Raw genomic sequence first — 20,905 nt, 5'->3', positions numbered from 1 at the left:
CAGGTTAGAGAGAATGGTAACCCAGGGCACACACTGAACAACACCCAGGAAAAGTTAACACCTTGTATCACAGGGTGCACAAAGAGCAACACTCAGGTTAGAGAGAATGGTAACCCAAGGTGCACACTGAACAACACCCAGGAAAAGTTAACACACTTGCATCACAGGGTGCACAAAGAGCAACACTCAGGTTAGAGAGACTGGTAACCCAGGGTACACACGGAACAACACCCAGGAAAAGTTAACACACTTGCATCACAGGGTGCACAAAGAGCAGCACTCAGGCTAGAGAGATTGGTAACCCAAGGTGCACACTGAACAACACCCAGGAAAAGTTAACACCTTGTATCACAGGGTGCACAAAGCGCAACGCTCATGTTAGAGAGACTGGTAACCCAGGGCACACACTGAACAACACCCAGGAAAAGTTAACACACTTGTATCACAGGGTGCACAAAGAGCAACGCTCAGGTTAGAGAGACTGGTAACCCAAGGAACACACTGAACAACACCAAGGAAAATTAACACACTTGTATCACAGGGTGCACAAAGCGCAACACTCAGGTTAGAGAGACTGGTAACCCAAGGAACACACTGAACAACACCCAGGAAAAGTTAACACACTTGCATCACAGGGTGCACAAAGAGCATGTAGGAAGTTGGCTCTGTATGTGCTATTTCAAAGTAAGGAATAGCATGCACAGAGTCCAAGGGTTCCCCTTAGAGGTAAAATAGTGGTAAAAATAGATAATACTAATGCTCTATTTTGTGGTAGTGTGGTCGAGCAGTAGGCTTATCCAAGGAGTAGTGTTAAGCATTTGTTGTACATACACATAGACAATAAATGAGGTACACACACTCAGAGACAAATCCAGCCAATAGGTTTTTATATAGAAAAATATCTTTTCTTAGTTTATTTTAAGAACCACAGGTTCAAATTTAACATGTAATATCTTGTTCGAAAGGTATTGCAGGTAAGTACTTTAGGAACTTCAAATCATCAAAATTGCATGTATACTTTTCAAGTTACTGTCAAATAGCTGTTTCAAAAGTGGACACTTAGTGCAATTTTCACAGTTCCTGGGGGAGGTAAGTTTTTGTTAGTTTTACCAGGTAAGTAAGACACTTACAGGGTTCAGTTCTTGGTCCAAGGTAGCCCACCGTTGGGGGTTCAGAGCAACCCCAAAGTCACCACACCAGCAGCTCAGGGCCGGTCAGGTGCAGAGTTCAAAGTGGTGCCCAAAACACATAGGCTAGACTGGAGAGAAGGGGGTGCCCCGGTTCCGGTCTGCTTGCAGGTAAGTACCCGCGTCTTCGGATGGCAGACCAGGGGGGTTTTGTAGGGCACCGGGGGGGACACAAGTCCACACAGAAATTTCACCCTCAGCAGCGCGGGGGCGGCCGGGTGCAGTGTAGGAACAGGCGTCGGGTTCGCAATGTTAGTCTATGAGAGATCTCGGGATCTCTTCAGCGCTGCAGGCAGGCAAGGGGGGGATTCCTCGGGGAAACCTCCACTTGGGCAAGGGAGAGGGACTCCTGGGGGTCACTTCTCCAGTGAAAGTCCGGTCCTTCAGGTCCTGGGGGCTGCGGGTGCAGGGTCTCTCCCAGGCGTCGGGACTTTAGGTTCAAAGAGTCGCGGTCAGGGGAAGCCTCGGGATTCCCTCTGCAGGCGGCGCTGTGGGGGCTCAGGGGGGACAGGTTTTGGTACTCACAGTATCAGAGTAGTCCTGGGGTCCCTCCTGAGGCGTCGGATCTCCACCAGTCGAGTCGGGGTCGCCGGGTGCAGTGTTGCAAGTCTCACGCTTCTTGCGGGGAGCTTGCAGGGTTCTTTAAAGCTGCTGGAAACAAAGTTGCAGCTTTTCGTGGAGCAGGTCCGCTGTCCTCGGGAGTTTCTTGTCTTTTCGAAGCAGGGGCAGTCCTCAGAGGATGTCGAGGTCGCTGGTCCCTTCGGAAGGCGTCGCTGGAGCAGGATCTTTGGAAGGCAGGAGACAGGCCGGTGAGTTTCTGGAGCCAAGGCAGTTGTCGTCTTCTGGTCTTCCGCTGCAGGGGTTTTCAGCTGGGCAGTCCTTCTTCTTGTTGCAGGAATCTAATTTTCTAGGGTTCAGGGTAGCCCTTAAATACTAAATTTAAGGGCGTGTTTAGGTCTGGGGGGTTAGTAGCCAATGGCTACTAGCCCTGAGGGTGGGTACACCCTCTTTGTGCCTCCTCCCAAGGGGAGGGGGTCACAATCCTAACCCTATTGGGGGAATCCTCCATCTGCAAGATGGAGGATTTCTAAAAGTTAGAGTCACCTCAGCTCAGGACACCTTAGGGGCTGTCCTGACTGGCCAGTGACTCCTCCTTGTTTTTCTCATTATTTTCTCCGGCCTTGCCGCCAAAAGTGGGGCCTGGCCGGAGGGGGCGGGCAACTCCACTAGCTGGAGTGTCCTGCTGGGTTGGCACAAAGGAGGTGAGCCTTTGAGGCTCACCGCCAGGTGTGACAATTCCTGCCTGGGAGAGGTGTTAGCATCTCCACCCAGTGCAGGCTTTGTTACTGGCCTCAGAGTGACAAAGGCACTCTCCCCATGGGGCCAGCAACATGTCTCGGTTTGTGGCAGGCTGCTAAAACTAGTCAGCCTACACAGATAGTCGGTTAAGTTTCAGGGGGCACCTCTAAGGTGCCCTCTGTGGTGTATTTTACAATAAAATGTACACTGGCATCAGTGTGCATTTATTGTGCTGAGAAGTTTGATACCAAACTTCCCAGTTTTCAGTGTAGCCATTATGGTGCTGTGGAGTTCGTGTTTGACAGACTCCCAGACCATATACTCTTATGGCTACCCTGCACTTACAATGTCTAAGGTTTTGTTTAGACACTGTAGGGGTACCATGCTCATGCACTGGTACCCTCACCTAGGGTATAGTGCACCCTGCCTTAGGGCTGTAAGGCCTGCTAGAGGGGTGTCTTACCTATACTGCATAGGCAGTGAGAGGCTGGCATGGCACCCTGAGGGGAGTGCCATGTCGACTTACTCGTTTTTGTCCTCACTAGCACACACAAGCTGGTAAGCAGTGTGTCTGTGCTGAGTGAGAGGTCTCCAGGGTGGCATAAGACATGCTGCAGCCCTTAGAGACCTTCCTTGGCATCAGGGCCCTTGGTACTAGAAGTACCAGTTACAAGGGACTTATCGGGATGCCAGGGTCTGCCAATTGTGGATACAAAAGTACAGGTTAGGGAAAGAACACTGGTGCTGGGGCCTGGTTAGCAGGCCTCAGCACACTTTCAATTGTAAACATAGCATCAGCAAAGGCAAAAAGTCAGGGGGCAACCATGCCAAGGAGGCATTTCCTTACACAACCCCCCCCCAAACGAAAGAGGATGAGACTAACCTTTCCCAAGAGAGTCTTCATTTTCTAAGTGGAAGAACCTGGAAAGGCCATCTGCATTGGCATGGGCAGTCCCAGGTCTGTGTTCCACTATAAAGTCCATTCCCTGTAGGGAGATGGACCACCTCAACAGTTTAGGATTTTCACCTTTCATTTGCATCAGCCATTTGAGAGGTCTGTGGTCAGTTTGAACTAGGAAGTGAGTCCCAAAGAGGTATGGTCTCAGCTTCTTCAGGGACCAAACCACAGCAAAGGCCTCCCTCTCAATGGCACTCCAACGCTGCTCCCTGGGGAGTAACCTCCTGCTAATGAAAGCAACAGGCTGGTCAAGGCCATCATCGTTTGTTTGGGACAAAACTGCCCCTATCCCATGTTCAGAGGCATCAGTCTGCACAATGAACTGCTTAGAATAATCTGGAGCTTTGAGAACTGGTGCTGAGCACATTGCCTGTTTCAGGGTGTCAAAGGCCTGTTGGCAGTCCACAGTCCAGTTCACTTTCTTGGGCATTTTCTTGGAGGTGAGCTCAGTGAGGGCTGTCACAATGGATCCATATCCCTTCACAAACCTCCTGTAGTACCCAGTCAAGCCAAGGAATGCCCTGACTTGAGTCTGGGTTTTTGGAGCTACCCAGTCCAGAATAGTCTGGATCTTGGGTTGGAGTGGCTGAACTTGGCCTCCACCTACAAGGTGTCCCAAGTAAACCACAGTTCCCTGCCCTATCTGGCATTTGGATGCCTTGATAGAGAGGCCTGCAGATTGCAGAGCCTTCAAAACCTTCCTCAGGTGGACCAGGTGATCCTGCCAGGTGGAGCTAAAGACAGCAATATCATCAAGATAAGCTGTGCTAAAGGACTCCAAGCCAGCAAGGACTTGATTCACCAACCTTTGGAAGGTGGCAGGGGCATTCTTTAAACCAAAGGGCATAACAGTAAACTGATAATGCCCATCAGGTGTGGAGAATGCTGTCTTTTCTTTTGCTCCAGGTGCCATTTTTATTTGCCAGTACCCTGCTGTCAAGTCAAAGGTACTTAGGAATTTGGCAGCACCTAATTTATCAATGAGCTCATCAGCTCTTGGAATTGGATGAGCATCTGTCTTGGTGACAGAATTGAGCCCTCTGTAGTCCACACAAAACCTCATCTCTTTCTTTCCATCTGTGGTGTGAGGTTTGGGGACTAAGACCACTGGGCTAGCCCAGGGGCTGTCAGAGCGCTCAATGACTCCCAATTCCAGCATCTTGTGGACTTCCACCTTGATGCTTTCCTTAACATGGTCAGACTGTCTAAAGATTTTGTTCTTGACAGGCATGCTGTCTCCTGTGTCCACATCATGGGTACACAGGTGTGTCTGACCAGGGGTTAAGGAGAAGAGTTCAGGAAACTGTTGTAGGACTCTCCTACAATCAGCTTGCTGTTGGCCAGAGAGGGTGTCTGAGTAGATCACTCCATCTACTGTACCATCTTTTGGGTCTGATGACAGAAGATCAGGGAGAGGTTCACTCTCTGCCTCCTGATCCTCATCTGTTACCATCAACAGATTGACATCAGCCCTGTCGTGGAAGAGCTTAAGGCGGTTTACATGGATCACCCTTTTGGGGCTCCTGCTTGTGCCCAGGTCCACCAAGTAGGTGACCTGACTCTTCCTCTCTAGTACTGGGTAAGGGCCACTCCATTTGTCCTGGAGTGCCCTGGGAGCCACAGGCTCCAGAACCCAGACCTTCTGCCCTGGTTGGAACTCAACCAGTGCAGCCTTTTGGTCATACCAAAACTTCTGGAGCTGTTGGCTGGCCTCAAGGTTTTTGGTTGCCTTTTCCATGTACTCTGCCATTCTAGAGCGAAGGCCAAGTACATAGTCCACTATGTCCTGTTTAGGCTCATGGAGAGGTCTCTCCCAGCCTTCTTTAACAAGGGCAAGTGGTCCCCTTACAGGATGACCAAACAGAAGTTCAAAGGGTGAGAACCCTACTCCCTTCTGTGGTACCTCCCTGTAAGCGAAAAGCAGACATGGCAGGAGGACATCCCATCTCCTTTTGAGTTTTTCTGGGAGCCCCATGATCATGCCCTTTAATGTCTTGTTGAATCTCTCAACCAAGCCATTAGTTTGTGGATGGTATGGTGTAGTGAATTTATAAGTCACTCCACACTCATTCCACATGTGCTTTAGGTATGCTGACATGAAGTTGGTACCTCGGTCAGACACCACCTCCTTAGGGAAACCCACTCTGGTAAAGATACCAATGAGGGCCTTGGCTACTGCAGGGGCAGTAGTTGACCTAAGGGGAATAGCTTCAGGATACCTGGTAGCATGATCCACTACTACCAGGATATACATATTTCCTGAGGCTGTGGGAGGTTCCAGTGGACCAACTATGTCCACACCCACTCTTTCAAAGGGCACCCCCACCACTGGAAGTGGAATGAGGGGGGCCTTTGGATGCCCACCTGTCTTACCACTGGCTTGACAGGTGGGGCAGGAGAGGCAAAACTCCTTAACCATGCTGGACATATTGGGCCAGTAGAAGTGGTTGACTAACCTCTCCCACGTCTTGGTTTGTCCCAAATGTCCAGCAAGGGGAATGTCATGGGCCAATGTTAGGATGAACTCTCTGAACAGCTGAGGCACTACCACTCTCCTAGTGGCACCAGGTTTGGGGTCTCTGGCCTCAGTGTACAGGAGCCCATCTTCCCAATAGACCCTATGTGTTCCATTTTTCTTGCCTTTGGACTCTTCAGCAGCTTGCTGCCTAAGGCCTTCAAGAGAGGGACAGGTTTCTTGTCCCTTACACAGCTCTTCCCTTGAGGGTCCCCCTGGGCCTAAGAGCTCAACCTGATAAGGTTCAAGTTCCAAAGGCTCAGTTCCCTCAGAGGGCAGAACTTCTTCCTGAGAAGAGAGGTTCCCTTTCTTTTGCTGTGTTGCAGTTGGTTTCCCAACTGACTTTCCTGTTCTCTTGGTAGGCTGGGCCATTTTTCCAGACTCCAGCTCTACTTTTTCACCCTGTGCCTTGCATTGTGCTCTCGTTTTCACACACACCAGTTCAGGGATACCCAGCATGGCTGCATGGGTTTTTAGCTCTACCTCAGCCCATGCTGAGGACTCCAGGTCATTTCCAAGCAGACAGTCCACTGGGATATTTGAGGAGACCACCACCTGTTTCAGGCCATTGACCCCTCCCCATTCTAAAGTAACCATTGCCATGGGATGTACTTTTCTCTGATTGTCAGCGTTGGTGACTGTGTAAGTTTTTCCAGTCAGGTATTGGCCAGGGGAAACCAGATTCTCTGTCACCATGGTGACACTGGCACCTGTATCCCTCAGGCCCTCTATTCTAGTCCCATTAATTAAGAGTTGCTGTCTGTATTTTTGCATGTTAGGCGGCCAGACAGCTAGTGTGGCTAAATCCACCCCACCCTCAGAAACTAGAGTAGCTTCAGTGTGGACCCTGATTTGCTCTGGGCACACTGTTGATCCCACTTGGAGACTAGCCATACCAGTGTTACCTGGATGGGAGTTTGGAGTGGAACCTTTCTTGGGACAGGCCTTGTCTCCAGTTTGGTGTCCATGCTGTTTACAGCTATGACACCAGGCCTTTTTGGGATCAAAGTTTTTACCCTTGTACCCATTGTTTTGTGAAGAGGCTCTGGGCCCACCCTCCTGTGCAGGTTTTTGGGGGCCTGTAGAAGACTCTTTACTATTTTTAGCTTTGGTTGTCTCATCACCCTTCTGCTGGGGAGTCTTTGTGACCCCTTTCTTTTGGTCACCCCCTGTTGAAGTCTTGGACACCCTTGTCTTGACCCAATGGTCCGCCTTCTTTCCCAATTCTTGGGGAGAAATTGGTCCTAGGTCTACCAGATGCTGATGCAGTTTATCATTGAAACAATTACTTAACAGGTGTTCTTTCACAAATAAATTGTACAGCCCATCATAGTTACTTACACCACTGCCTTGAATCCAACCATCTAGTGTTTTCACTGAGTAGTCAACAAAGTCAACCCAGGTCTGGCTCGAGGATTTTTGAGCCCCCCTGAACCTAATCCTGTACTCCTCAGTGGAGAATCCAAAGCCCTCAATCAGGGTACCCTTCATGAGGTCATAAGATTCTGCATCTTGTCCAGAGAGTGTGAGGAGTCTATCCCTACACTTTCCTGTGAACATTTCCCAAAGGAGAGCACCCCAGTGAGATCTGTTCACTTTTCTGGTTACACAAGCCCTCTCAAAAGCTGTGAACCATTTGGTGATGTCATCACCATCTTCATATTTAGTTACAATCCCTTTGGGGATTTTCAACATGTCAGGAGAATCTCTGACCCTATTTATGTTGCTGCCACCATTGATGGGTCCTAGGCCCATCTCTTGTCTTTCCCTCTCTATGGCTAGGATCTGTCTTTCCAAAGCCAATCTTTTGGCCATCCTGGCTAACTGGATGTCCTCTTCACTGGAGTTATCCTCAGTGATTTCAGAGTTGTTGGTCCCTCCTGTGAGGGAACCAGCATCTCTGACTATTATTTGTGGAGTCAGGGCTTGAGAAGCCCTGCTCTCCCTAAGTAGGACTGGAGGGGGGGAATTTCCCTCCAAGTCACTATCTTCATCCTCTGAGTTGCCATCCTCAGAGGGGTTGGCCTTTTCAAACTCTGCCAAAAGCTCCTGGAGCTGTACTTTGGTAGGTTTGGGGCCCATTGCTATTTTCTTTAGTTTACAGAGTGACCTTAGCTCTCTCATCTGTAGATGGAGGTAAGGTGTGGTGTCGAGTTCCACCACATTCACATCTGTGCTAGACATTTTGCTTCTAAAAGTTGGAATACTTTTTAAGAATCTACAACTGGTTCTAGAATCTAATTCAAACTTTTACAAACTTTTAAAAGAAATGCTAAACAGGGACTTAACACACAAGGCCCTAGCAGGACTTTTAAGAATTTAGAAAACTTTTCAAATTGCAAAAATCAATTTCTAATGACAATTTTGGAATTTGTCGTGTGATCAGGTATTGGCTGAGTAGTCCAGCAAATGCAAAGTCTTGTACCCCACCGCTGATCCACCAATGTAGGAAGTTGGCTCTGTATGTGCTATTTCAAAGTAAGGAATAGCATGCACAGAGTCCAAGGGTTCCCCTTAGAGGTAAAATAGTGGTAAAAATAGATAATACTAATGCTCTATTTTGTGGTAGTGTGGTCGAGCAGTAGGCTTATCCAAGGAGTAGTGTTAAGCATTTGTTGTACATACACATAGACAATAAATGAGGTACACACACTCAGAGACAAATCCAGCCAATAGGTTTTTATATAGAAAAATATCTTTTCTTAGTTTATTTTAAGAACCACAGGTTCAAATTTAACATGTAATATCTTGTTCGAAAGGTATTGCAGGTAAGTACTTTAGGAACTTCAAATCATCAAAATTGCATGTATACTTTTCAAGTTACTGTCAAATAGCTGTTTCAAAAGTGGACACTTAGTGCAATTTTCACAGTTCCTGGGGGAGGTAAGTTTTTGTTAGTTTTACCAGGTAAGTAAGACACTTACAGGGTTCAGTTCTTGGTCCAAGGTAGCCCACCGTTGGGGGTTCAGAGCAACCCCAAAGTCACCACACCAGCAGCTCAGGGCCGGTCAGGTGCAGAGTTCAAAGTGGTGCCCAAAACACATAGGCTAGACTGGAGAGAAGGGGGTGCCCCGGTTCCGGTCTGCTTGCAGGTAAGTACCCGCGTCTTCGGATGGCAGACCAGGGGGGTTTTGTAGGGCACCGGGGGGGACACAAGTCCACACAGAAATTTCACCCTCAGCAGCGCGGGGGCGGCCGGGTGCAGTGTAGGAACAGGCGTCGGGTTCGCAATGTTAGTCTATGAGAGATCTCGGGATCTCTTCAGCGCTGCAGGCAGGCAAGGGGGGGATTCCTCGGGGAAACCTCCACTTGGGCAAGGGAGAGGGACTCCTGGGGGTCACTTCTCCAGTGAAAGTCCGGTCCTTCAGGTCCTGGGGGCTGCGGGTGCAGGGTCTCTCCCAGGCGTCGGGACTTTAGGTTCAAAGAGTCGCGGTCAGGGGAAGCCTCGGGATTCCCTCTGCAGGCGGCGCTGTGGGGGCTCAGGGGGGACAGGTTTTGGTACTCACAGTATCAGAGTAGTCCTGGGGTCCCTCCTGAGGCGTCGGATCTCCACCAGTCGAGTCGGGGTCGCCGGGTGCAGTGTTGCAAGTCTCACGCTTCTTGCGGGGAGCTTGCAGGGTTCTTTAAAGCTGCTGGAAACAAAGTTGCAGCTTTTCGTGGAGCAGGTCCGCTGTCCTCGGGAGTTTCTTGTCTTTTCGAAGCAGGGGCAGTCCTCAGAGGATGTCGAGGTCGCTGGTCCCTTCGGAAGGCGTCGCTGGAGCAGGATCTTTGGAAGGCAGGAGACAGGCCGGTGAGTTTCTGGAGCCAAGGCAGTTGTCGTCTTCTGGTCTTCCGCTGCAGGGGTTTTCAGCTGGGCAGTCCTTCTTCTTGTTGCAGGAATCTAATTTTCTAGGGTTCAGGGTAGCCCTTAAATACTAAATTTAAGGGCGTGTTTAGGTCTGGGGGGTTAGTAGCCAATGGCTACTAGCCCTGAGGGTGGGTACACCCTCTTTGTGCCTCCTCCCAAGGGGAGGGGGTCACAATCCTAACCCTATTGGGGGAATCCTCCATCTGCAAGATGGAGGATTTCTAAAAGTTAGAGTCACCTCAGCTCAGGACACCTTAGGGGCTGTCCTGACTGGCCAGTGACTCCTCCTTGTTTTTCTCATTATTTTCTCCGGCCTTGCCGCCAAAAGTGGGGCCTGGCCGGAGGGGGCGGGCAACTCCACTAGCTGGAGTGTCCTGCTGGGTTGGCACAAAGGAGGTGAGCCTTTGAGGCTCACCGCCAGGTGTGACAATTCCTGCCTGGGAGAGGTGTTAGCATCTCCACCCAGTGCAGGCTTTGTTACTGGCCTCAGAGTGACAAAGGCACTCTCCCCATGGGGCCAGCAACATGTCTCGGTTTGTGGCAGGCTGCTAAAACTAGTCAGCCTACACAGATAGTCGGTTAAGTTTCAGGGGGCACCTCTAAGGTGCCCTCTGTGGTGTATTTTACAATAAAATGTACACTGGCATCAGTGTGCATTTATTGTGCTGAGAAGTTTGATACCAAACTTCCCAGTTTTCAGTGTAGCCATTATGGTGCTGTGGAGTTCGTGTTTGACAGACTCCCAGACCATATACTCTTATGGCTACCCTGCACTTACAATGTCTAAGGTTTTGTTTAGACACTGTAGGGGTACCATGCTCATGCACTGGTACCCTCACCTAGGGTATAGTGCACCCTGCCTTAGGGCTGTAAGGCCTGCTAGAGGGGTGTCTTACCTATACTGCATAGGCAGTGAGAGGCTGGCATGGCACCCTGAGGGGAGTGCCATGTCGACTTACTCGTTTTTGTCCTCACTAGCACACACAAGCTGGTAAGCAGTGTGTCTGTGCTGAGTGAGAGGTCTCCAGGGTGGCATAAGACATGCTGCAGCCCTTAGAGACCTTCCTTGGCATCAGGGCCCTTGGTACTAGAAGTACCAGTTACAAGGGACTTATCGGGATGCCAGGGTCTGCCAATTGTGGATACAAAAGTACAGGTTAGGGAAAGAACACTGGTGCTGGGGCCTGGTTAGCAGGCCTCAGCACACTTTCAATTGTAAACATAGCATCAGCAAAGGCAAAAAGTCAGGGGGCAACCATGCCAAGGAGGCATTTCCTTACACAACCCCCCCCCAAACGAAAGAGGATGAGACTAACCTTTCCCAAGAGAGTCTTCATTTTCTAAGTGGAAGAACCTGGAAAGGCCATCTGCATTGGCATGGGCAGTCCCAGGTCTGTGTTCCACTATAAAGTCCATTCCCTGTAGGGAGATGGACCACCTCAACAGTTTAGGATTTTCACCTTTCATTTGCATCAGCCATTTGAGAGGTCTGTGGTCAGTTTGAACTAGGAAGTGAGTCCCAAAGAGGTATGGTCTCAGCTTCTTCAGGGACCAAACCACAGCAAAGGCCTCCCTCTCAATGGCACTCCAACGCTGCTCCCTGGGGAGTAACCTCCTGCTAATGAAAGCAACAGGCTGGTCAAGGCCATCATCGTTTGTTTGGGACAAAACTGCCCCTATCCCATGTTCAGAGGCATCAGTCTGCACAATGAACTGCTTAGAATAATCTGGAGCTTTGAGAACTGGTGCTGAGCACATTGCCTGTTTCAGGGTGTCAAAGGCCTGTTGGCAGTCCACAGTCCAGTTCACTTTCTTGGGCATTTTCTTGGAGGTGAGCTCAGTGAGGGCTGTCACAATGGATCCATATCCCTTCACAAACCTCCTGTAGTACCCAGTCAAGCCAAGGAATGCCCTGACTTGAGTCTGGGTTTTTGGAGCTACCCAGTCCAGAATAGTCTGGATCTTGGGTTGGAGTGGCTGAACTTGGCCTCCACCTACAAGGTGTCCCAAGTAAACCACAGTTCCCTGCCCTATCTGGCATTTGGATGCCTTGATAGAGAGGCCTGCAGATTGCAGAGCCTTCAAAACCTTCCTCAGGTGGACCAGGTGATCCTGCCAGGTGGAGCTAAAGACAGCAATATCATCAAGATAAGCTGTGCTAAAGGACTCCAAGCCAGCAAGGACTTGATTCACCAACCTTTGGAAGGTGGCAGGGGCATTCTTTAAACCAAAGGGCATAACAGTAAACTGATAATGCCCATCAGGTGTGGAGAATGCTGTCTTTTCTTTTGCTCCAGGTGCCATTTTTATTTGCCAGTACCCTGCTGTCAAGTCAAAGGTACTTAGGAATTTGGCAGCACCTAATTTATCAATGAGCTCATCAGCTCTTGGAATTGGATGAGCATCTGTCTTGGTGACAGAATTGAGCCCTCTGTAGTCCACACAAAACCTCATCTCTTTCTTTCCATCTGTGGTGTGAGGTTTGGGGACTAAGACCACTGGGCTAGCCCAGGGGCTGTCAGAGCGCTCAATGACTCCCAATTCCAGCATCTTGTGGACTTCCACCTTGATGCTTTCCTTAACATGGTCAGACTGTCTAAAGATTTTGTTCTTGACAGGCATGCTGTCTCCTGTGTCCACATCATGGGTACACAGGTGTGTCTGACCAGGGGTTAAGGAGAAGAGTTCAGGAAACTGTTGTAGGACTCTCCTACAATCAGCTTGCTGTTGGCCAGAGAGGGTGTCTGAGTAGATCACTCCATCTACTGTACCATCTTTTGGGTCTGATGACAGAAGATCAGGGAGAGGTTCACTCTCTGCCTCCTGATCCTCATCTGTTACCATCAACAGATTGACATCAGCCCTGTCGTGGAAGAGCTTAAGGCGGTTTACATGGATCACCCTTTTGGGGCTCCTGCTTGTGCCCAGGTCCACCAAGTAGGTGACCTGACTCTTCCTCTCTAGTACTGGGTAAGGGCCACTCCATTTGTCCTGGAGTGCCCTGGGAGCCACAGGCTCCAGAACCCAGACCTTCTGCCCTGGTTGGAACTCAACCAGTGCAGCCTTTTGGTCATACCAAAACTTCTGGAGCTGTTGGCTGGCCTCAAGGTTTTTGGTTGCCTTTTCCATGTACTCTGCCATTCTAGAGCGAAGGCCAAGTACATAGTCCACTATGTCCTGTTTAGGCTCATGGAGAGGTCTCTCCCAGCCTTCTTTAACAAGGGCAAGTGGTCCCCTTACAGGATGACCAAACAGAAGTTCAAAGGGTGAGAACCCTACTCCCTTCTGTGGTACCTCCCTGTAAGCGAAAAGCAGACATGGCAGGAGGACATCCCATCTCCTTTTGAGTTTTTCTGGGAGCCCCATGATCATGCCCTTTAATGTCTTGTTGAATCTCTCAACCAAGCCATTAGTTTGTGGATGGTATGGTGTAGTGAATTTATAAGTCACTCCACACTCATTCCACATGTGCTTTAGGTATGCTGACATGAAGTTGGTACCTCGGTCAGACACCACCTCCTTAGGGAAACCCACTCTGGTAAAGATACCAATGAGGGCCTTGGCTACTGCAGGGGCAGTAGTTGACCTAAGGGGAATAGCTTCAGGATACCTGGTAGCATGATCCACTACTACCAGGATATACATATTTCCTGAGGCTGTGGGAGGTTCCAGTGGACCAACTATGTCCACACCCACTCTTTCAAAGGGCACCCCCACCACTGGAAGTGGAATGAGGGGGGCCTTTGGATGCCCACCTGTCTTACCACTGGCTTGACAGGTGGGGCAGGAGAGGCAAAACTCCTTAACCATGCTGGACATATTGGGCCAGTAGAAGTGGTTGACTAACCTCTCCCACGTCTTGGTTTGTCCCAAATGTCCAGCAAGGGGAATGTCATGGGCCAATGTTAGGATGAACTCTCTGAACAGCTGAGGCACTACCACTCTCCTAGTGGCACCAGGTTTGGGGTCTCTGGCCTCAGTGTACAGGAGCCCATCTTCCCAATAGACCCTATGTGTTCCATTTTTCTTGCCTTTGGACTCTTCAGCAGCTTGCTGCCTAAGGCCTTCAAGAGAGGGACAGGTTTCTTGTCCCTTACACAGCTCTTCCCTTGAGGGTCCCCCTGGGCCTAAGAGCTCAACCTGATAAGGTTCAAGTTCCAAAGGCTCAGTTCCCTCAGAGGGCAGAACTTCTTCCTGAGAAGAGAGGTTCCCTTTCTTTTGCTGTGTTGCAGTTGGTTTCCCAACTGACTTTCCTGTTCTCTTGGTAGGCTGGGCCATTTTTCCAGACTCCAGCTCTACTTTTTCACCCTGTGCCTTGCATTGTGCTCTCGTTTTCACACACACCAGTTCAGGGATACCCAGCATGGCTGCATGGGTTTTTAGCTCTACCTCAGCCCATGCTGAGGACTCCAGGTCATTTCCAAGCAGACAGTCCACTGGGATATTTGAGGAGACCACCACCTGTTTCAGGCCATTGACCCCTCCCCATTCTAAAGTAACCATTGCCATGGGATGTACTTTTCTCTGATTGTCAGCGTTGGTGACTGTGTAAGTTTTTCCAGTCAGGTATTGGCCAGGGGAAACCAGATTCTCTGTCACCATGGTGACACTGGCACCTGTATCCCTCAGGCCCTCTATTCTAGTCCCATTAATTAAGAGTTGCTGTCTGTATTTTTGCATGTTAGGCGGCCAGACAGCTAGTGTGGCTAAATCCACCCCACCCTCAGAAACTAGAGTAGCTTCAGTGTGGACCCTGATTTGCTCTGGGCACACTGTTGATCCCACTTGGAGACTAGCCATACCAGTGTTACCTGGATGGGAGTTTGGAGTGGAACCTTTCTTGGGACAGGCCTTGTCTCCAGTTTGGTGTCCATGCTGTTTACAGCTATGACACCAGGCCTTTTTGGGATCAAAGTTTTTACCCTTGTACCCATTGTTTTGTGAAGAGGCTCTGGGCCCACCCTCCTGTGCAGGTTTTTGGGGGCCTGTAGAAGACTCTTTACTATTTTTAGCTTTGGTTGTCTCATCACCCTTCTGCTGGGGAGTCTTTGTGACCCCTTTCTTTTGGTCACCCCCTGTTGAAGTCTTGGACACCCTTGTCTTGACCCAATGGTCCGCCTTCTTTCCCAATTCTTGGGGAGAAATTGGTCCTAGGTCTACCAGATGCTGATGCAGTTTATCATTGAAACAATTACTTAACAGGTGTTCTTTCACAAATAAATTGTACAGCCCATCATAGTTACTTACACCACTGCCTTGAATCCAACCATCTAGTGTTTTCACTGAGTAGTCAACAAAGTCAACCCAGGTCTGGCTCGAGGATTTTTGAGCCCCCCTGAACCTAATCCTGTACTCCTCAGTGGAGAATCCAAAGCCCTCAATCAGGGTACCCTTCATGAGGTCATAAGATTCTGCATCTTGTCCAGAGAGTGTGAGGAGTCTATCCCTACACTTTCCTGTGAACATTTCCCAAAGGAGAGCACCCCAGTGAGATCTGTTCACTTTTCTGGTTACACAAGCCCTCTCAAAAGCTGTGAACCATTTGGTGATGTCATCACCATCTTCATATTTAGTTACAATCCCTTTGGGGATTTTCAACATGTCAGGAGAATCTCTGACCCTATTTATGTTGCTGCCACCATTGATGGGTCCTAGGCCCATCTCTTGTCTTTCCCTCTCTATGGCTAGGATCTGTCTTTCCAAAGCCAATCTTTTGGCCATCCTGGCTAACTGGATGTCCTCTTCACTGGAGTTATCCTCAGTGATTTCAGAGTTGTTGGTCCCTCCTGTGAGGGAACCAGCATCTCTGACTATTATTTGTGGAGTCAGGGCTTGAGAAGCCCTGCTCTCCCTAAGTAGGACTGGAGGGGGGGAATTTCCCTCCAAGTCACTATCTTCATCCTCTGAGTTGCCATCCTCAGAGGGGTTGGCCTTTTCAAACTCTGCCAAAAGCTCCTGGAGCTGTACTTTGGTAGGTTTGGGGCCCATTGCTATTTTCTTTAGTTTACAGAGTGACCTTAGCTCTCTCATCTGTAGATGGAGGTAAGGTGTGGTGTCGAGTTCCACCACATTCACATCTGTGCTAGACATTTTGCTTCTAAAAGTTGGAATACTTTTTAAGAATCTACAACTGGTTCTAGAATCTAATTCAAACTTTTACAAACTTTTAAAAGAAATGCTAAACAGGGACTTAACACACAAGGCCCTAGCAGGACTTTTAAGAATTTAGAAAACTTTTCAAATTGCAAAAATCAATTTCTAATGACAATTTTGGAATTTGTCGTGTGATCAGGTATTGGCTGAGTAGTCCAGCAAATGCAAAGTCTTGTACCCCACCGCTGATCCACCAATGTAGGAAGTTGGCTCTGTATGTGCTATTTCAAAGTAAGGAATAGCATGCACAGAGTCCAAGGGTTCCCCTTAGAGGTAAAATAGTGGTAAAAATAGATAATACTAATGCTCTATTTTGTGGTAGTGTGGTCGAGCAGTAGGCTTATCCAAGGAGTAGTGTTAAGCATTTGTTGTACATACACATAGACAATAAATGAGGTACACACACTCAGAGACAAATCCAGCCAATAGGTTTTTATATAGAAAAATATCTTTTCTTAGTTTATTTTAAGAACCACAGGTTCAAATTTAACATGTAATATCTTGTTCGAAAGGTATTGCAGGTAAGTACTTTAGGAACTTCAAATCATCAAAATTGCATGTATACTTTTCAAGTTACTGTCAAATAGCTGTTTCAAAAGTGGACACTTAGTGCAATTTTCACAGTTCCTGGGGGAGGTAAGTTTTTGTTAGTTTTACCAGGTAAGTAAGACACTTACAGGGTTCAGTTCTTGGTCCAAGGTAGCCCACCGTTGGGGGTTCAGAGCAACCCCAAAGTCACCACACCAGCAGCTCAGGGCCGGTCAGGTGCAGAGTTCAAAGTGGTGCCCAAAACACATAGGCTAGACTGGAGAGAAGGGGGTGCCCCGGTTCCGGTCTGCTTGCAGGTAAGTACCCGCGTCTTCGGATGGCAGACCAGGGGGGTTTTGTAGGGCACCGGGGGGGACACAAGTCCACACAGAAATTTCACCCTCAGCAGCGCGGGGGCGGCCGGGTGCAGTGTAGGAACAGGCGTCGGGTTCGCAATGTTAGTCTATGAGAGATCTCGGGATCTCTTCAGCGCTGCAGGCAGGCAAGGGGGGGATTCCTCGGGGAAACCTCCACTTGGGCAAGGGAGAGGGACTCCTGGGGGTCACTTCTCCAGTGAAAGTCCGGTCCTTCAGGTCCTGGGGGCTGCGGGTGCAGGGTCTCTCCCAGGCGTCGGGACTTTAGGTTCAAAGAGTCGCGGTCAGGGGAAGCCTCGGGATTCCCTCTGCAGGCGGCGCTGTGGGGGCTCAGGGGGGACAGGTTTTGGTACTCACAGTATCAGAGTAGTCCTGGGGTCCCTCCTGAGGCGTCGGATCTCCACCAGTCGAGTCGGGGTCGCCGGGTGCAGTGTTGCAAGTCTCACGCTTCTTGCGGGGAGCTTGCAGGGTTCTTTAAAGCTGCTGGAAACAAAGTTGCAGCTTTTCGTGGAGCAGGTCCGCTGTCCTCGGGAGTTTCTTGTCTTTTCGAAGCAGGGGCAGTCCTCAGAGGATGTCGAGGTCGCTGGTCCCTTCGGAAGGCGTCGCTGGAGCAGGATCTTTGGAAGGCAGGAGACAGGCCGGTGAGTTTCTGGAGCCAAGGCAGTTGTCGTCTTCTGGTCTTCCGCTGCAGGGGTTTTCAGCTGGGCAGTCCTTCTTCTTGTTGCAGGAATCTAATTTTCTAGGGTTCAGGGTAGCCCTTAAATACTAAATTTAAGGGCGTGTTTAGGTCTGGGGGGTTAGTAGCCAATGGCTACTAGCCCTGAGGGTGGGTACACCCTCTTTGTGCCTCCTCCCAAGGGGAGGGGGTCACAATCCTAACCCTATTGGGGGAATCCTCCATCTGCAAGATGGAGGATTTCTAAAAGTTAGAGTCACCTCAGCTCAGGACACCTTAGGGGCTGTCCTGACTGGCCAGTGACTCCTCCTTGTTTTTCTCATTATTTTCTCCGGCCTTGCCGCCAAAAGTGGGGCCTGGCCGGAGGGGGCGGGCAACTCCACTAGCTGGAGTGTCCTGCTGGGTTGGCACAAAGGAGGTGAGCCTTTGAGGCTCACCGCCAGGTGTGACAATTCCTGCCTGGGAGAGGTGTTAGCATCTCCACCCAGTGCAGGCTTTGTTACTGGCCTCAGAGTGACAAAGGCACTCTCCCCATGGGGCCAGCAACATGTCTCGGTTTGTGGCAGGCTGCTAAAACTAGTCAGCCTACACAGATAGTCGGTTAAGTTTCAGGGGGCACCTCTAAGGTGCCCTCTGTGGTGTATTTTACAATAAAATGTACACTGGCATCAGTGTGCATTTATTGTGCTGAGAAGTTTGATACCAAACTTCCCAGTTTTCAGTGTAGCCATTATGGTGCTGTGGAGTTCGTGTTTGACAGACTCCCAGACCATATACTCTTATGGCTACCCTGCACTTACAATGTCTAAGGTTTTGTTTAGACACTGTAGGGGTACCATGCTCATGCACTGGTACCCTCACCTAGGGTATAGTGCACCCTGCCTTAGGGCTGTAAGGCCTGCTAGAGGGGTGTCTTACCTATACTGCATAGGCAGTGAGAGGCTGGCATGGCACCCTGAGGGGAGTGCCATGTCGACTTACTCGTTTTTGTCCTCACTAGCACACACAAGCTGGTAAGCAGTGTGTCTGTGCTGAGTGAGAGGTCTCCAGGGTGGCATAAGACATGCTGCAGCCCTTAGAGACCTTCCTTGGCATCAGGGCCCTTGGTACTAGAAGTACCAGTTACAAGGGACTTATCTGGATGCCAGGGTCTGCCAATTGTGGATACAAAAGTACAGGTTAGGGAAAGAACACTGGTGCTGGGGCCTGGTTAGCAGGCCTCAGCACACTTTCAATTGTAAACATAGCATCAGCAAAGGCAAAAAGTCAGGGGGCAACCATGCCAAGGAGGCATTTCCTTACAGAGCAACACTCAGGTTAGAGAGAATGGTAACCCAGGGCACACACTGAACAACACCCAGGAAAAGTTAACACACTTGCATCACAGGGTGCACAAAGAGCAACACTCAGGTTAGAGAGAATGGTAACCCAGGGCACACACTGAACAACACCCAGGAAAAGTTAACACACTTGCATCACAGGGTGCACAAAGAGCAACACTCAGGTTAGAGAGACTGGTAACCCAAGGAACACACTGAACAACACCCATGAAAATTAACACACTTGCATCACAGGGTGCACAAAGAGCAACACTCAAGTTAGACGAGAGACGGGTAACCCAGGGTACACACTGAACAACACCCAGGAAAAGTTAACACACTTGCATCACAGGGTGCACAAAGAGCAACACTCAGGTTAGAGAGAATGGTAACCCAGGGCACACACTGAACAACACCCAGGAAAAGTTAACACACTTGCATCACAGGGTGCACAAAGAGCAACACTCAGGTTAGAGAGAATGGTAACCCAGGGCACACACTGAACAACACCCAGGAAAAGTTAACACACTTGCATCACAGGGTGCACAAAGAGCAACACTCAGGTTAGAGAGAATGGTAACCCAGGGCACACACTGAACAACACCCAGGAAAAGTTAACACACTTGCATCACAGGGTGCACAAAGAGCAACACTCAGGTTAGAGAGAATGGTAACCCAGGGCACACACTGAACAACACCCAGGAAAAGTTAACACACTTGCATCACAGGGTGCACAAAGAGCAACGCTCAGGTTAGAGAGAATGGTAACCCAGGGCACACACTGAACAACACCCATGAAAAGTTAACACACTTGCATCACAGGGTGCACAAAGAGCAACGCTCAGGTTAGAGAGAATGGTAACCCAGGGCACACACTGAACAACACCCAGGAAAAGTAACACACTTGTATCACAGGGTGCACAAAGAGCAACGCTCAGGTTAGAGAGAATGGTAACCCAAATAACACACTGAACAACACCCAGGAAAATTAACACACTTGTATCACAGGGTGCACAAAGCGCAACACTCAAGTTAGAGGGACTGGTAACTCAGGGTAGACACGGAACAACCCCCAGGATAAGTAACACACTTGTATCACAGGGTGCACAAAGAGCAACACTCAGGTTAGAGAGACTGGTAACCCAAGGAACACACTGAACAACACCCAGGACAATTAACACACTTGTATCACAGGGTGCACAAAGCGCAACACTCAGGTTAGAGGGACTGGTAACCCAAGGTGCACACGGAACAACACCCAGGACAAATAACACACTTGTATCACAGGGTGCACAAAGAGCAACACTCAGGTTAGGCGAGAGACTGGTAACCCAGGGTACACATGGAACAACACCCAGGAAAAGGTGAGATTATTAAAATACATGTTTTACTATGTGGACAGTTAGAGACTATCTGCACAGACATTAATGAATAAAGCATTATCTTTTATATGGTTTGCGCATGTCTACTTATATTCATTATAATATTTAATGCACAAAATATATATCTATGTACTTTGAAAATATAAACTATAAAACACAAGTTCAGCCCTGAGTGTTCATTTAATTATGTCTCTCTGGGTAATGAAGTGCATTGATAGAATCTTTAAAACAAAAAATACAAACATTACAAAAAAGGTTTGATATTTCTATTTCTATTTTTAAAGTTCTTCTAAGCATGATATTTCTGTAGTGGTAGCTACTATGTTAGAGATGTGTGGGGCTGTAATACATGCATTTGTAGAGGAGATGTTCTGAGGAGATTTCTAGAGAGGGAGTTCTTACAGTATGTAACCCTAGTAGATCTGTTTAGAACAAGAGGCCTTATGGGCGTTATCTGCAGAACGGGCTCTTACAATACATACTCTTAGTAGATATGTTTGTAGTAAGAATCCTTATAAGAGTTATCAGTTCTTACAATACATATCCCAAGGAGATATGTTTGTAGTAAGACACTTTATATGAGTTATCAGATCTTACGATACCTACCTCTAGTAGATACATTTGTAGTAAGACTCCTTAAAAGAGTTATCAGTTCTTACAATACATA

At 48.9% G+C, this 20,905-nt stretch overlaps 1 protein-coding gene across 2 annotated transcripts in view; it reads left to right on the top strand.

Annotated features, from left to right (window-relative positions):
- Positions 1 to 20,905, top strand: part of L1CAM (L1 cell adhesion molecule) — a 531,714-nt gene that overhangs the window by 332,870 nt on the left and 177,939 nt on the right. The gene's annotated exons all lie outside the window — the stretch shown is intronic.

The sequence above is a fragment of the Pleurodeles waltl genome, chromosome 10 (genome assembly GCF_031143425.1).
Source record: "Pleurodeles waltl isolate 20211129_DDA chromosome 10, aPleWal1.hap1.20221129, whole genome shotgun sequence".
Lineage (NCBI taxonomy): Eukaryota > Metazoa > Chordata > Amphibia > Caudata > Salamandridae > Pleurodeles > Pleurodeles waltl.
This window is presented reverse-complemented; position numbering and strand designations above follow the sequence as displayed.